Below are 16,692 nucleotides of genomic sequence, written 5' to 3'. Positions count from 1 at the left end.
TAACACAGCACGTGGCACTTTATTGGGTATCTGCTGATGGAGCAGAAGCGGTCACACCGCTAGGGGAATGAAAATTAGAGGTCAGAGCCAGTGGGAGCAGAGTTGCTGACAAATGCCCCAACCTTTCAGTTGTGAATTTTGTGGAAACTGATAACTGATTCTAAAATTTATGTGGAAATGCAGACAAAAAATATGCAAGGTAATTTTAAAGAACAAAAAGCTCAGAAACTTACTGTAATAGCTATTGAGATGCATGTGCAAGGATAGATGAATAGATCAATGGAACAGAATAGGGTCAAGAAACAAATCTTTGTGTATGTAATACTCGATTTTTGGCAAAGGTGGCATTACAGGGCAGTGACAATTAACAGTCATTTCAACAAAGATCTGGGTCAACTGGACATCTGAACATTAAAAAAAAAAAACAACTGACCCTTATCCCCATACACAACAAATCTGTTCCAGGAGAATCAGATCTGTATATGAAAGGGGAATAAAACTGTTAGAAGATAGTACATTAGAATGTCTCCGTGACCTTGGGTTAGATGTAAGCATTAATCATGACTGAAAAGCTTAATGATTAAGCTCAATTAAAATTAAGAGCTTTATTAAAGGGCTAATCACAAAGTGGAAAAGTTATTTGTAGAACAGCTGCCTGTCAAAGGTCTCATAACCCAAGGATGTAAAGAATCAGTAAGGGCAGCTCAGTGAGATCCTCCACTAGTCAGTTTCCCACAGAAACACCAATTTGCACAGCTATTCATGTGCCAGTCTACCTTTACGAAAGCTGGGGAAGGTGAACGAGAGTCTGTAGTGCTTGATTTTAGTGTAGTAATTACACGCTGTGAAGAGGGCATGAAGGAAAGGGTTGCCTGTGTCAGCCCTCCTCCAGCTCTAAGCAGCACAATGTGGGGAGAAACACCGTCTTCTTGAGGAAAGGAGAGGAAATTTATTAACTGGCCTCAGCACCAGGTCCAGCCTTAGGTCTGCCATGGTGAACCTCTGCTGGGCAGAGCCCCACGGGCCCTGTCCTGCAAACTGAGCCTCTGTAACTGCCTTAGCCTGGTGGCCAATAGACTGCATCCACGACTCCTCCTCGAGCCATGGCCAACACAGTGCCAAGGAAGATTCCACCCACTGGGAAGTGAGATAGCAAGTGAGTGCAGGTCCAGATGTTGCAGAGCAAGGAGATACTAATGACTTTATGAAGAACCTTATAAACACACAGCATTTATCATTCCATCACTCAAAACCAACCCAACGCCAAGAGGGAATTAAATCAGTTGGGGAAGGGTTAAGCAAGAGACTGGCAGTCTCTATTCATGATACACACACGTGAAAATTTTTTGGCTAGACAATCCTTTGGCCCTCAAAGGCTCTGAGCCTAGTTTGGCTGGAAAACATTCTGGCAGCCTTTGCTTCCCTCTGATGTCCAGGGAAATTCCAGGTGGCTCCTAATTACCCATGGTTGATTTCAGGAGTCTGCCAGCATGCCCCTCCCACCCTCATGCTGTCCTAGAAACTGCTGGGAGGCCGCACTGCCATGCTGTCAGTCCCAGGAATCAGCATTCAATAAGCCTGAGCAGGTCTGCCCAGAGAAGCAGCCAAGTGGCCTTGCCTGCCCACCCATGGCCCTAACAAGCAGTCAAGCAACCCCTTGTCAGTGGCTTGGCCCACCAAGGACAATGGGAAGCAGTCATCCCTTGTGTGAGAACCTGGTGCTGAGGCCAACTGAGCAGCCTGTTCTCAGATGCTTGGTTCTGTGAGGCCCTGAGAAGCCAAAGTTTGGCCCCACCCACCTGATTCAGCCCTGGGAGGTAGCTGGGCAGACCTCCCTGTGCAGGTCAGCCCCTGAGGCCCTGTGATACTAACCAGGCAGCCCTTAGATACTGACCGCTGTCTAATCTGAGTACAGTGTGGTGGCCTGGTCCCTGTGCTGTTTTCATACACTGGTAGACACCCCACTCTGCAACTGGGCTCACAGCCCTTCACTCACTTGATCCTATAGGAGTGGTGTTGCTCTCACAGAACCTGTGGAAACTGATAGGTGCCCCACACCCACAGCTGGGTGTACCACATCTAGAGCTGCCAGTGAACCCTTCCCTCCTAAGAGGGTTGCTTCCCACCCACTACCCTACACCTAAGTCACAGATCCTCACAGATGCCACCATCGTTGGTTACAGCTGAAGAAGCTGCTCAGATGCTGCATCTAAGCACCCACCTGGAACCAGAGCAGTGCAGCACATCCAGTCAGGGCTCTGGGATACATCACCAAGCAGAAGGTGCTCTGCTACAAAAATGCTGCCTTAAAAACGGGTAGATGGAACTCACCCACCAGATGGATAAAAACCAATGTAGAGGTTCAAGAAACCTGAAAAAGCAAGGCAACACGACACCCCTAAAGGAAATATAATAATTCTAGCAACACAGCACAAACAGGTAGAAATCAACAAATTGGCTGACAGAATTCAAAAACAATGATTTTTTTTAAAAGAATTTATATTCAAATATCCAGCAAGATGACTTGGCACTCTTTGTAGAAATGACTGTCCTTTTGACAGTGCTCTGCAATGCTATCTTTGTCATAAATCAAGTATCCACACATACACAGGTTTGATTCTGGACTCTATTCTGTTTCATTGATGTATTTGTCCATCCTTGAGTATAAATCCTGAGATATATTATAATAAGTTTCCCACTTATTTGTTTTTGAAGATTGCTTGTATATTCTTTTCTGTGTGTTTCCATATGAATTTTGAATTGAGAATCACTTATCAGTTTCCACAAAAATCCCAGCTGAAAGGCTGGGGTATTTAGCAGCTCATAAACCTCAGATCAGGGGCTGGTGTTGTGGCATAATGTTTGAAGCTGTCACCTGCAGTGCTGGCATCCCATATGGGTGCTGGTTCCTGGCTGCTCCAACTGCAGTCCAGCTCCCTGCTAATATACCTGGAAAAACAGCAGAAAGGGAAGGGCATAGAAAACCCATTCAGTGAAGTAATTGGTGAAAACTTTATGAACCTTGAGAAAGAATAGGGATATCCAGTTCTGAGAAACCTAAAAGATCCATAACATACTTGACCAAAAAAGACCTTCTCTGAGCCATCTTAAAGTTAAACTTTGAAAATACAAGACAAAAGGAGAATTTTAGAAACAGCAAGAGAAAAGTGTTGAGTCACATAGAAGGGAGTCCTCATTAGATTAATGGCAAATTCTCAGCTTAAACTTTACAGGCTAGGAGAGAATGGAATGAAATGTCTTTAAGTCTTGAAGGAAAAACAAGTGCCAGCCAAGAATATTATACTCAAAAAAAGAAAGAAACTGCCCTTCACAAATGGAGAGGCCAGTGCTGTGGCACAGCGTGTTAATGCCCTGGCCTGAAGCGCTGGTATCCCATATGGGCACCAGTTCGAGTCCCAGCTGCTCCACTTCCAATCCAGCTCTCTGCTATAGCCTGGGAAAGCAGTAGACGATGGCCCAAGTCCTTGGGCCCCTGCACCCACGTGGGAGACCTGGAAGAAGCTCCTGGCTCCTGGCTTCAGATCAGTGCAGCTCTGGCCATTGCGGCCATCTGGGGAGTGAACCAACGGATGGAAGACCTCTCTCTCTCTCTGCCTCTCCGCTGTGTAACTCTGATTTTCAAATAAATAAATAAATCTTTTTTTAAAAAATGAAAGAAAAACAAAGACTTTCCATGATGAGTGGGAACTGAAGGAATTCACACCACCAGGCTGGCCCTACAGGAAGTGCGTAAATGAGTCCTACGTTGGGAGAGGATGATGACTGTCATGAAAATAAACAAAGTATGAATCTCAGCAGTGGAACAGACACACAGAAGTGAAAGAAGACAAATACAGTAACTCATATTTGAGTTTTCCTTTTTTTAAATTTGTTTTGCTATGTATTTAGTTAAGGATTTTTTGACCTGTTAATCAGGACTACAATTCAGTGATTTTTTTTTTGTAGTCATTAGGTGTTTTTTGTTTTTGTTTTTTGTTTTTGACAGGCAGAGTTAGACATTGAGAGAGGGAGACAAAAAGGAGAAAGGTCTTCCTTCTGTTGGTTCACCCCCAAAATGGCTGCTACAGCCGGCACACTGTGCACATCCGAAGCCAGGAGCCAGATGCTTCCTCCTGGTCTCCCTTGCGGGTGCAGGGCCCAAGCACTTGGGCCATCCTCCACTGCACTCCTGGGCCACAGCAGAGAGCTGGACTGGAAGAGGGGCAGCCGGGACAGAATCCAGTGCCCCAACCGGGACTAGAACCCAGGGTGCCGGCGCTGCAGGCAGAGGATTAGCCTAGTGAGCTGTGGCGCTGGCCAACGTCATTAGGCTTTGATATCAAGTTATGTTAATCTGTTGAGTTGGAGAAGATTTGTTCCTTTTCTGTCTTCCAAAAGAATGAATTATTGTGCTATTATTTCTTCTGTAAATATTGGGTGGAATTTACCAGTGAAACTATTCAGACCTTCAATTACCTCTGATGGAGATTTTATGAATATATTTAATTTCTTAAATATATATGGAACTGTTGTTAAATAAACAGCAAGAGTCACTGTGCACTAACTTCCCATGCAGGACCTCTGTCCCCAAGGAGCTGTATCACAAAACTTAATAGTAAAACTTGTTCTCAAGTATCACTTCCTTTTGGTGTATTAAGTGGAAGATACTCTTGTGTCGCGTAAGTTACAGTTATGTCTAAGAGCTCACAAAAGATAGATCATTCTTGAGTTCTTTTTAAAAGATAATTAAGCTTCTAAAATGAAAAAGAGGGAGGGGGAAGGGGAAGGGAAGAAAGAAAAAAAAAAAGGCTCGAAATCACCTTTAAGATGCAATAACTTTGAAGAGCCCTTGTCTGGACTGTTGAACAGCTTGTTGTTGTTGTTGTTGTTGTTTCTTGTTTCTTTTTCTTTTTCAGACTAAGTGTTGAACTGTTTACCTAGAATAGAGTTAATCCTCTGTATATAAAGTTAAATGAAAATAGATCTTAGTGAAAAACAGGACAAGGGGCTGGCACTGTGGCTCATTAGGCTAATCCTCCACCTGTGGCGCCGGCACTCGGGGTTCTAGTCCAGGTCGGGGCATCGGATTCTGTCCCAGTTACTCCTCTTCCAGTCCAGCTCTATGCTGTGGCCCGGGAGTGCAGTGGAGGATGGCCCAAGTGCTTGGGCCCTGCACCCCATGGGAGACCAGGAGAAGCACCTGGCTCCTGGGTTTGGATTGGTGCAGTGCACCGGCCATAGCAGCCATCTGGGGGGTGAACCAAAGGAAGGAAGACTGTTCTCTCTGTCTCTCTCTCTCACTGTCTAACTCTGCCTATCAAAAAAAAAGAAAAGAAAAAAAAGAAAAGAAAAGAAAAACAGGACAGGGAACAGGGGAACAGGAGAGGGAAGAGGAAGAGGGCTGGGAGAGTGTGTGGGAGGGTAGGTATGGAGGGTAGAGTTCCTAATGTTGTATTTATGAGATACATGCAAAATATATAAATAAATAAATAAATAAATAAATAATTTAAAAAATATATGTGGGACTGTTAAAAAAAGTTTTTCTAGGTTTTATGAATTTGTTTTTAGGAAATAGGTGCATTTCCCAAAAGTTTCCAAAATAGCTAGCATCAACTTGTTTAACATCCCTTAAAAATTAAAGATAGAGCTACTCTGTGATCCAGAAAACCTAGTACTGGGTATATATACTCAAAGGAAATAAGATTAATATGTGAAACAGGCGTCAGCACTCCCATGTTTATTGTAGTACTATCTACAGTAGCCAAGATAGGAATCAACCTAAGTGTCCCTCAGCAGATCACTCAATAAAGATTATGTAGTATGTAAATATAATGGAAATCGTAAATAAAGGATGAAATCCTGTCATTTGTGACGGTATGGATGAACCTGGAGAATATCATGTTAAGTGAGATAAGTCAGGCACAGAAAGACAGATATTATATGATCTCACTTTTATGTGCAATCTAAAAAAGTTGATCTCATTGAACTTGAGAGTAGAATAGTAGTCACCAGAGGCCAAGAAGGGTCATGGATAGGAGAAGGGGGAGAGAGTTTGGTCAGTGGGTACAGTGTCCCAATTAGATAAGAGGAGCAAGTTCTAGAGTTCTGTTGGATAGTAGGTTGACTATAACAATAATGTGTATTTCAAAATAGCTAGAAGGAATTTTAATGTTCTAATCATAAAAATTATAAATATTTGAGGTGATGAGTATGGTAATTATTGTAATTTGATCACTACACAATGTATCCATGTATTGAAACATCACATTGTACCACATAAACAGGTATAATTGTGTCTCAGCCTAAGAGAAAAAACAGAAATGCTAAGAAAAGAAAGATGATTAAGAAAAGAATGAGTGGACTAATATTTTCTTTACAGTTTATGAACACTCAGGTACTTCACAATAAATAGCCAAATGCAAAAGTACATGATGAGATGTTCAGCTAATAATGCCTTTAGATAAATGCAAATCAAAGCCTTTTTGACTCTCCATTGTGTTGTACCAGAATGGTTAAAATTCAACAGTAACAAAGTTGTCAGGGATGGAGATCAATGGGAATTCTCATACCCTGCTAATGGGTGTGTAGTTTGGGATGATCAGTGTTCAGCATTATAGACTGAAGTTGACACACACATACCTTGCAGTCCTAGCTATAAATGGAAATTCATGTGCATGGACCAAGAGAAATGTACAGAAACATTCGGAGCAACTTTAATAGTAGCAGTTCTCAAAAACTGAAAAAAAAATTAAGGCAGTATCCATGGTGGAATAGATAAATAAATGTGTATATATTCAGTTGATTTCTCTGCACAATGAAAAATGAAGGAATTAACATCTACATGAAACAACGTGGATAAATCTCTCAAAAATAAATGCTGAGAGAAAAGCCTATTGTATACTCCAGATACCTACATTTAAAGAGTTCAAAACCTTTAGAGTTCAATAGTGTTCTGTTGTGTTTGAAGTTGGGGCAGCAACTCCTCTGGAGAAAAGAAGGGAGTAGTAGATGATTGGGATGAGCAAGAGAGGTGTCTGGAGTACTGTTGATAAGTAGCGATTGTACAGAATGTAACCATGTTGAGGATCTTTCCATGTGCTGGTTGCCCATGTGTTTATCTTCATTGAGAAAGTAACTCTTTAATACACAAATGTTGGAAATCAGATTTTAAAATACATTTGATACTACCATACTGTAAAATACTTTGCAACCATCAAAAAGAAAGTAGAGGCCTCTATACTAACCAAGGGGTGTTTGTCTCCCATGTATTGTTAAAGAAAAAGCAAATCACAGAATAATATGATCCCATTGTAAGTTCAGAGACGAGGATCTAGAAGTAGATATGCTTTAAAAATTGGAGTGGGATTATATATTAAGAGACATTTCATATTTTTATTTGCTTTTGCATTGTTTAATCTTTTACTGAGCATGTATTACTTTATACAATATTTTTTAAAAATGGTTTGTATTCCCCCTTTAACTCTACCTTGTCCTAGTAGGTAATTTCTATGAGTCTTATTTTTTAAATTGACATTATATGTATTTATAGGGCACAGTGTGATAACTGTTTATGTATATACGATGTGTAATGATCAAGTTAAGATTATTAATGTTTTCCATTTTCTTAAACATGTATCATTTCTTTGTGATGGGAATTTTTGTCTTTTTCGTTTCTAGCCATTCTGACTGGGGATGAGATGACATGTCTTTGTGGTTTTGAATTGTGTTTTTCTGATAATTAGTGATGTTGAGTGTGTTTTCATGTACTTATTGGCCATTTGTTTGTCTTTTGAGAAATATCTATTCAGATTGTTTATGTATTTGTAAGTTGGATTGTTTGTCGTTGAGTTTTTTGTGTTCCCTAAGGGTCCTTCTCTTAATACAACCATCCTGTACAATGGACACTTTTATGACAGTAGATCTAATGCAGGTGTTGAACTTGCACGCCTGTGCAAAAAGTAGTTGGTTGAAGGGTTGCAGCTCAGCCAACCTGGGATCTTAATCCTGGTGGCCTTTTTCACTGTCTGTGTGTACATCATGTGGCTTCTCTGATTTTCAGTTTCCTTATATTAAAAACTGAGGCAAGATTCTTTTGAACATTAGGCATTTAAGATTGCTGGATACCTGATGAATGTCAGCTATTATTTTCTTACATTTATTTTTGTCTACCATCTTACTTAAATTCATGAGTGTCAGAACTTGGTCTATTTAGTTTAGATAGTTAAAATACTATGTATTGATAAAATCTGTGTGCCGGTGTATCACTGAAACAAATTAACTATAGAGAGGATGATGACTGTCTTTGAATAAATAGAGTTTACTTAATAAATTTTTGTGGTCTTTTTTTGATGATAGCTGATTTTTATTGTTTATAGGCATAAAATTACCTAGGAATTTAATTTTGGAGGAAGATTTAGTAATTAGGTATAATGCTGATGAAATCTTTATATTAAAGAAATAAATTATAAGCTAACTAATCAGCCCGAATTTGTAACTGATTTTAAAATTTAAAAATATCCTTTCAATGTTCTTTAGAAAAGCAGTTTTCCAGTATCTTGCTTTTTTATTGTTGTTGTTGTTATGCTTGCAGTTTTACCCAATTAATGTTTTTTTCTTTATTTTTCACTTGCTTGCTCCTGGGTTGTTTCTGTTTTCTTTTTCTTTTTTTTTTCACTTTTCAGCACTTTGCTCGCTTGTAGCCACGTTTCCTTACATGTCACTTCAGTGTGAAGTGACCACATATTTACGTGTCACCTGAAAAAGTCCTGGTTGCTTCTTACCCCACTGGGAGTGTTGGATTCAGTATATTCCCATTGGACAGATACTTGAGTGCTGAAGGCTGGTTTAAAATCAGGTGTGGAGGGCCCCATTTGTGGTGCAGGGGATTAAACTGGTGCTTGCGTTGCCTGCATTCCACGTCAGAGTGTTGGTTTAAGTCCCAGCTGCTCTACTTTGGATCTAGTTCACTGCTAATGTGACTAGGAAAGCACTGGACGGTGGTCCAAGTTCTTGGGTCCCTGCCACTACTGTGGGAGACCCAGATGTAGTTCCTTGCTCCTGGCTTTAATCTGATCTAGGTGTGACCCTTGCAGCTGTTTCAGAAGTAAACAGCAGAAGGAAGATCCTTTTCTTTCTGTCTCTTCCTCTTTTTCTGTCATTCTGCCTTTCAAATAAAGGGATCTTTATTTAAAAAAAAAAAAAAAAAAACACATACTAAAATCAGTGCCCAAGGAGGCACTGGTAAAAGAATCAAAGAAATCCTAAAATGCTGGAGCGCTGCAGGAAATTTCTCCCCAAATACATTGCAAAGGAATGAGCTATTTCCTCAGTCTGCATCAGCAAAAAACAGTTGGAAAACAGCCTACTGTGTATTTGTAAAGCACTTTAGAGTTATGAGTACTTGTGTTTAAATTGGACTTTAATCTCAGTACTTCTTTCCCACTCTCTCTACCCCAACTCAGAAGGCTTCAAAGACTTGCCTGAGGCTTCACAAACGGAGCTTGCAGAAATCGGGTGCTGCGGGACACAGCACAGTAATCACAGCTAACACTAACTGGTGGTTCTCACTGCACAGTGGGCACTGTGGGGAGCAGAGCCTGTCTCCCGCAGCATGGCGAAATAAGTATTGAGACTACCGAGACTAGACTAGACCACTGAGACTATTAAGACTAACTCTATGCATCTGATCTCCCATCATATGGCGCTGAGAGAGAGTAAACAAATCTTACACAGCTGTGTCGTTAATTGGCTGATTCCTGGCCCAACCCCTTAAAAGGGGGAGAGAGCCAACATGCGCGGTCGCACCCCCCTGAGAGAGTAGGTCGGAGAGCTCACTGGTGCCGCTCCTCCGCGGAGGCGGGGAGCAAATTCGGGAAGGGCCGGGGAAAGAGAACAGCGTAGGGTCTGGTGTCGTTCCTCCGCGAGTGGGGGAGCGATAGGCACTGTCCTGGGTACATGACTAGATTAACTCATGTGTGATTCATTAAGTCAAAACCCAGAATTCTTCCCACTTTAGACTATTGACCAGAGACAAACATTGTTGTTCTCTGTCTCAGAACAAGTATTTATTTAACATCTTGTGCCTTTGTTATAATAGGAGCCAATAAAATGTATTTGAATTTCCACAAGTCTTATATGAACGGAACAGAAATGGGGGCAAAAGATGAGTTAAACTGAGCAGGGATTGAATTGCTGAAAGCTGTGAGTTTTGTTTTTAACCATCATCCTTTCTGATGCCTCTTTTAATTATTTTTATTTGGATGGGAGAGAGAGAGAGAGAGAGATTGAGAGAGCTCTCCCATCTGTTGGCTCACTCCCGAAATGCCTGCACTAGCCAGATCTGGGCCAGACCAAAGCCAGGAGCCGGAACTCAATCCAGATTCAAGTACTTGAGCCATCATCTGCTACCTCCCAAGATGCACATTAGCCAGAAGCTGGATATGGGAGTGGAGCTGGGGCTCAAAGTAGGGACTCTGACATGTTACGTGGGCATCAGAACATAATTGCCAAGTGCCAGCCTCTTTAATGTAAAAACGTATTTACTTCATGGCTCTAAACTCTATTTTATTGTGACTTTTTCAGCTGCCACCCCCCCCCCCCCTTTGTGTTTTAATCTTTGCTTCCCGTGTACTCAGCTGGGATCTACTTCTCTGCTCTCTGAACATGCCACGTGGCTTCACAGCCTTCCCTTTGGTCCTGCTCTTCCTCCACCTGAAATGCCCTGTCTCCCCAGTTTGGCCAGTTGGTGGTGTTCTCCGGTTTCAAGACTCAGACTATAATCTGTTTGTTCCTTGAAAGCTTTACTGACCCATCCCTCCCTAATGCCTTCCCATTACTACTTATGATCTAATGTAATAGTCATTTCATTTGTTCATAGAATTGTGCTTTTCTCACAAGTGACAAATAAGTCTCTTTCATCTCTGTCTCTTCCATAAGATGTGTATGCAGTTATTGCCTGTTGAATTAACCCATCCTAATATTTACAGGTTCAAATTTTAGAATGTAACTTGTAACTTTTATCATGTAACCCTTGTCTTCAGAAAACGTTAACGATTTCCTCCTGTACCAGAATTACATATAAAATCTTTAGAATTTAAAGTGCTTCACAAAAATCAGAACCAACTTACCTTGGTGACCTATTTTTCTCCATATTTTTTCTTATTTTTAAAGATTAATTTATTTATTTGAGTTACAGAGAGAGAGGGAGAGACAGATTTCTTTCATCTACTGATTTACTCCCCAAATGACTGTTTTGGCCAGGGTTGGGCCAGGCTGAAGCCAGGAGCCAGGAGTTTCTTCCAGGTCTCCCATGTGGATGCAGGGGCCCAAGCACTTGGGCCATCTTTCACTGGTATCTTAGGCGCATTAGCAGGAAGCTGGATTGGAAGTGGAGGAGCTGGGACTCAAACCAGCATCCATATGGAATGCTGGCACTTCAGACAGTGGCTTACCCTGCTGTGCCACAGCGCTGGACCCTTTTCTCCCATTTTATGTAATTCAGCTTCAGTAGCACTTCTCCTTACTCTTCTCCCAGCGTACTTTGGGCCTCCTTCCCGTGCCTCTAATCTTTTCTTCTGCCTGTGAAAACTTACCTTGCCCTGTGTGAAGGCTCTCAAGGCATTCACCCAGCTCACCTGGGGGACGTTGTTAAGCGTAGATCCTGATTCTGTAGATCTAGGAAGGGACTGGAGTTCTGCATTTCTGATAAGCTGCCAGGTGATCCCAGTGCTACGGGTCCTAATTACATTTCCACCTGCATTTCCAAAGCCAGAATAGCTCTTGATTGATAATTATAAAAATGAACAACTTCCCTGCAGTTGTCAAAAATGTTTCCTTAATCTCTGTGTCATTTGGCCAATGCTTAAAGTAGGCCTTAACCAGCCTTTTTTTTTTTTTTTTTGGACAGGCCGCATGCTAAGTGCTATCACTAAAGCAGTGAACACAGTAGACAGAAATTCTGCCATTTCCGTGTTTACATTCAAGTGTGATGAAAGGGAGAGGGGTAAACAAAGAAGTAAAATATACAGTGTGATAAATAAGTGGTATAGAGAAAAGCACAGCCAAGAAAGGGTACAGAGACTAGGACGTGCTTGGATGTGATGCATGTGTGGTCATAATTTCAGAAGAGGGTAGGGTGGCCAGGCAAGTGCTCATTAGAAAGTTATTTTTGAGCAAAGACCTCTAGAGGACGAGAGAGGGAGACATGCACATACCTGGGGGAAGAGCTTTCCAGAGAGAGGGCGGCAAGTGGGATGCTGCTGAGCTGAATGTGTTTCCGGCTTGTTGAAGGATCAGCAGGGTGGACAAGTGTGCTCCAACAGAGTGAAAAGGTGACAGTGAGGTCAAGAGGGGAGAGATCAGCTCCTCTCTGGGGCCTTTGTATTTCTGTGAGGCTTTTTGTGTTTATGTGGAGTTGGGAAGGTGCTGGAAGGTTTTGAGAAGAGTTGTTTGATCAAATTTGCATTTTAAAGGGACTGCCTTGGTTGCTGACCTAAGTGGAAAAAGAGAAACTGAGGCATTAAAATGAGCCAGGCAAGAGATGCTTGGGCTTAGACTGGTATAGCAGCTGTGAGAAGCAGATCTGATCAGATTCTGGGTGTATTTTGGCCATGGAGCTGGTAACTTTTCCAGACACACTGTGAAGAGTTGGAGTCATTCAGCTAATTTTTATGATAGAATGATTAGAATGTAGCTGCCGCCTTTCCAGTGAGTTCTCTTTATTGCCCATGCCCACCATCCCAGTCCCATTAGTAGAGAGCCCATGAACATTTTGTTACCAAGCAGAGATGCAGATGCCCTCGCTTATCCGCAAGCAGTCACTAGACCACACACCTAAAGCTTTTCTGACAGACTTTTATTAACGTTGTATTTTGAGATAATTCATTTCAGAAGAAGTTGCTAAAATAGTAGAGAATTCTTAGGTACTTATCACTCAACTTCTCCCAGATGTACCATTTTACATTACTATATAATACCTCATCAAGATGAGGAAGTTGACGTTGTCACAATACACTTAAATACAGTACAGACTTCACTCCAGATGTGCCAGTTTTGCATGGAATCGTTTTCCTAACATGCATTTTATATGACCTAGAGAGCAGCCTTTTGGATTTCAGGTGACAGTTACTGTCATTAATTGTATAATTCTCCCACACTCAGGCAGACTGTTGTGAAATGTAGTTTTATTCTTGTCTGTTCTTAGATATTAGGTAATATGGGGGACTTATGAATTGTACTAAATATTCCCTGAGTGGCTTTTCCACAGTATGTACTTTTTTCTTTTCATGTTCTCTCTCCTCCTCTCTCTCCCTGCTCTATCTCCCTCTCTTCTTCCTGCTTTTTATTCCCCTTATTGTTTTCAATATTGACCAAGGGAAGGGGATGTGAAGGTGGGGTACGTTAGTTTAAAATTGATGAAAAGAACAGTGTCTTTGCTTTCTCTTCTGTGAATGAATTTTAAGAACTTCAAAAAACAACACCTGTTCCATTGGTAAAAGCTAGCCTGTTTTGTTCCTGCCACATACTGGACTTCTCCATGGTCTTTCATGTTATAAAATCATACTAATTCCTTGCTTTTAAATTGTGGCCTACCATTATCAACAATTGTATTTAGAACTATGCTCAGAGAGGAAGGAAAGAATAAATTCTGCTAGCAGCAGCAGTAGCAGCAGCAGATCCTGGCTTGGTGCATGATAAGTGAGGATCTTGTCTCTGCAGATCACTTGTGCAGCCTTGGCAGTTTGCTTAATCTCCCTGCCTTGGTTTCCTCACCTGTAAGGTGGGATGACTAATAGAATCAACTACACAGAGTTATGGTGAAGAATTCTGTAAATACTTGGGATTGTGTCTGGCACATACTAAGTAGTGTAATATTGATGTCCTTTTGTTAGCTAAAACATACATGAAGGTGGAATTTATGTTAATATCAGTAAGAAGTCATTTGAAACAAAGTATGTCAGTCTTTCCCAGTTCATTTGTTTCTTCAAATAGTTCTAATTAACACTGTCAATTCAGTTGTTTGGTATAAATATTGAGTCTCTTCAACATATTGCACTTATGCAAATCACTAATAGGAGTGTTCTTAAAAAGTCACAGATGTGAGGTTTTTGAATCTAGTTTGCTAGCAGTTGCCACAGATTTTCACTTTTGCTGATGCATGTTTCTGGTAGAGCAGAAGAGATTAGTGCTGCCCGAGGAAGGCTCAGCTAGCTGAACACCAGGAGTGTGCAGAGGAAGAGGCCACACTTGGGGAAATTCGATTAATTTTGGATTTTCAAAGCTGAAGAAATCGCCTTTTTTCTTCCTAATATGTGTGTGTGTGCGTGTGCGTGTGTGTGTGTGTGTGATTATTGTCTTTCTCAGAACTTTTCACAGAGGCTGTGTAAATGGGTGCTTTTAAAAAAATGTGTTAGTAGAATAGCGATCACACCTCAGTATCAGCAGAGATACTAAAAGTGTTTGTTTTCTTAGCCTGATGCTGTTAAACGATTCAGGCTTCCACTGGCAATACTTCCTACTTGATCAATTACTGTTTTTATTTTATCTGGGCCTGGTGTGCTATCATTTTTATTGTATACACTGTCTCCCACACACTTGGCCGATATAAACAACTAAATAGCACATAACTTTTTAAAAGATAAAAGACATAATAAAATATCAATGTCACCCAGGCGTTTTCTGCACAGGAAACAGTCACCTGTGCGAGGCAGGTGGGCGGAGCTATTCTGGTGAAGCCTGTTCTGCAAGTGTGAGTTAGGCTGGGGCGTTCCTGTGGGTTGTGAGGCAGTCCCTGCTGACAGAGGAGGATTAAGCTCCTGAAGACAGAGCTCCCCCACCAGCCAGCCAGCTCCCTGGGTTCCATCAAGAACAGAGAACCCGGCCACAAGAAGTGCTGCTGGAAAGGGGCCCTGCGAACAGAGCCGACCCTGCCTGTGCCTTGGAGACCTGACTTGGAGTTGCCCTGTGTTGGAGGAGGTCTGAGCCCACGTGATTATGACTCATTCTTTACGCTTTTGCGCGGAAGGCAGAGCTGTTGAGTCTACTGCTAAATACAGTCATTTGGAATAATTTAAGTATTCATCCTAAAACTTGTACCACAGCAAGAGGTAAGGAGAGCTCAGTCAGTTGTTCAAATATTTGTCTCAACTGACACTATTTTTAGATTATATTCGGGTGGGTTAGGTTGGTTGCTCTAAGCTAAATTTAGGTTAATTACCTAATTATCTAGAATTGTGTAATTGAGCATTAATATTTGTCATGTTTGTAGAGAGATGACCATTTTTTGAAGTAGGGTTCTGTTGATTGTACCACAATAGGTGTTTTCCTATGCAGTTTCAGGAAATACCTGTTTGTGTACTATTTCCCATCAGCTTATTTCTTACTATTTAATAGACCTGAGGTTAATATAACAGGAATGTTCATGTTAAAAGAACATATCTTTCTTTACATCTTAAGCACTCAGTGTATATCATATGTTTACACTTTCTACTGATGGTTTAGTAATGTTTCAATTACTGATTACAGCAAAATAGACAATGCTGACTTATTTGCAAGTATTTGGTAAGCTGTATAAAGTGTCTTCCTAGATTACCACAAGGAATGCAGCCCTTCTGCTCTTCTTACTTCAGATACGGTGTTTTACTCCTCACGGGCATTGGTGAGGATGGCCATCTCCATCCACGAAATATTTTGCATTACCTCTCAGGGATTTTTGCCCCTGAGGTAGTAAGTATCCCATGTTTGTATGCTGCTTCCTTTAGACCTGGGTAATAATTACTTTCCATTAAATAACAGGGAGAACAGAATTTTCTGTGAACCACAAATCAGCCCTGTCAAGAAATTGAATATTTTCTTTTCATGTTTGTTACACTGTTGCTAGGATGACATCATTATTTTAGTTTTCACGACCATAAGTGGAGGAATTTCAGAATTCAGGGCTCTTTTTCCTAGCCATTTTTTTAAAGCACCTGTTGCTCCTGTGATATTGATTTGAAGCTGTCACGTCTTTTTTTTTTAAAAGTCTTATGTAAGACTGGTACTTGGCAGAATGCAGAAATCTGAACTCTCTTGGGTTAAGTTTACCTTTAAGAAAACTACAGGAGGAGGAGTGAGAGTGAGAGCAGGAGCCTCGTGGAGTGCTCCCTCCCAACATGGCTTCAGTCCTGGAGTTAGGATGCAGAGCTACGTTAAATTAAACTAGATCTGGAAAACGGAGTCAGGTTCATTGTGGGAACAGTACGAGCCCCATCAGTGTAAAAAGTCTTATTAGCAAGTTAAAAAATCTGTAACCTGTATCTTCTATCCCGTTCTGGTGTTAAAATACTTTCAGTGTCAGGAATTTATATCCACCTCATGTTTCCTCCTACTTCCTTCTGGTAAAATGCAAATCTTCCCTTTGTTCTGTTTTTAGAAATGAAATTAGTCATAGCCTTTTATATAATAACCAAAGTGGTAAAGTCACCAAGTTAAAAAAACAACCTTACATCGTTTCTGTTTTCTATATGAAGAACAAACCCAACGGCATTTATTGTTACAATTTTTAATTTAATTTTTATTTAATTTTTAAATAAAAATGAGTGATTATTACTTTTAACAGCAAAAGGATAAAACTCTTTTTTATCAATCTAAAAATCTAAATCTGAGCCTTCTAGCTTCTGGAAACATAAATGTGTAAGGTAGATAATGACAGAGTTC

The 16,692-nt window shown here is 41.0% G+C and overlaps 1 protein-coding gene across 6 annotated transcripts in view; it reads left to right on the top strand.

The window, feature by feature from the left end:
- ARHGAP32 (Rho GTPase activating protein 32) overlaps positions 1-16,692 on the top strand; it is a 318,668-nt gene that overhangs the window by 246,149 nt on the left and 55,827 nt on the right. The window contains exon 1 of one of the 6 annotated variants that reach the window (XM_070048335.1): positions 14,711-15,104. The exons of the other annotated variants lie outside the window; for them this stretch is intronic. The gene's annotated coding sequence lies outside the window, so the exon portion shown is untranslated. Of the gene's footprint in view, positions 1-14,710; positions 15,105-16,692 lie in introns of those variants that run through there. 6 annotated transcript variants of the gene reach the window in all.

The sequence above is a fragment of the Oryctolagus cuniculus genome, chromosome 1 (assembly GCF_964237555.1).
Source record: "Oryctolagus cuniculus chromosome 1, mOryCun1.1, whole genome shotgun sequence".
NCBI lineage: Eukaryota > Metazoa > Chordata > Mammalia > Lagomorpha > Leporidae > Oryctolagus > Oryctolagus cuniculus.
The sequence above is the reverse complement of the archived record's forward strand: the minus strand, read 5'-3'. Positions and strand labels throughout refer to the sequence as shown.